Source organism: Bison bison, unplaced genomic scaffold (genome assembly GCF_000754665.1).
Source record: "Bison bison bison isolate TAMUID 2011002044 unplaced genomic scaffold, Bison_UMD1.0 scf7180017864270, whole genome shotgun sequence".
Lineage (NCBI taxonomy): Eukaryota > Metazoa > Chordata > Mammalia > Artiodactyla > Bovidae > Bison > Bison bison.
Genome location: NW_011494842.1, coordinates 5,428,148 through 5,429,518, shown reverse-complemented (window position 1 = coordinate 5,429,518; position 1,371 = coordinate 5,428,148).

Genomic DNA, 1,371 nt, shown 5'->3' with positions numbered 1-1,371 from the left:
CTGCCCCCTGGTGCCAGCGCCCAGGGCGCCCCCGCGCGCAAGCGCAGCGATTCCGAGCCCCCAAAACACCCCTGCCCGCCGCCCCTCCGGAGTCACCAGCAGAGCTCTCACTCCCACAGCACAAGGGCGGAAGCCCTTGAACGTCGTCTGTTTGGGGTCAGGCGATGGATGTGGTTTCTGGGATCACCCACGCTCTCGTCTCCATCTCAACGGCTTCAGACATCCTTCTCTCCCCGCCCCCCCGAACCCCAGGCCTCGGCTGAAGAGACGATTAGACCTAAATAGACACTCCCCACGCTGCCCGCCCGCACCCACTCCCAGCCAAGCCTGGGCCAGAGCCGAGGTTTCTCCAGAGCTTTCTCTGCAGCTGGAGCCAAACCGCAGAGGTCGCCCTCGGAGCACAAAGGGGAGTGTCCCCAAAGGTCACTTTTGGTCAGATGCTCTGAGCTCAGAGGGCTTTTCTCCGAGGAAACAAAGCCATGTATTTACTCCAATAACATTTATACACGGCGGTTAGGTCCCCAGGCCAATCCACAAAAGCCTATTTTAACTAGTATGCCAAGCAACCCCGTATAACAGTTTTATGAGCGATTCCGTGCCAAGCTGCAGGCGAGGACGCGAGGACCACAGTTCTCTGCTTGCGGTGGGGATTCTCATTCCCCTGCAGCAAGCTGGGGACTGGCTCTAAGGAAGGATGAGGGGAGTTCAAGGGCAGGGCTCAGAGGTGGAAGTTTCGGGGTGGGGCTGGGCATGGGTGGGGCAAGTGTTCCGGCATCTGGACATGTGGGTGCTGGCGGCACCTTCAGTGGCTTGTGGGCAGTGGAGGCTTCTAGATGGGGTGATGAGGAGATATATACAGGGAAACAGAAACCTGGGGAGTGAATTTGGGTTTGGTTGAGTCAGAACCTAAATTCTTGTAGGAGGGCCTGGGTTCTGAAATGTCTTGGCTGCCTCTCAAAAGGGTTTAACTTGAACCTAATAAGGAAGAGGGAGTTACTGATGGCATTTGGAACTGTACGTGCTTTGATGGAGTTGTCTGCAGGCAACTCCCCTCATCCCCCAGGTTGGAGGAGGGTGTGAGGGTTCCAGACACAGGCACACAGCCAACAGCAGGTTGGCAGGCTTAGGAAGGGGGGACTTGGAGTAGGGAAGTCAGTAAGACTATATAGTATGAATGCTGGGGATGGGTCCTCTAGTCTGCCACACTTTGGACTGCTTCTTAGCCTTAAGCTGATATTTGTGGCATCTGTGAAAGTGAAAGTTGCTCAGTCGTGTCCAACTCTGTGACCCCATGGACTATACAGTCCATGGAATTCTCCAGGCCAGAATACTGGAGTGGGCAGCCTTTCCCTTCTCCAGGGGATCTTCCCA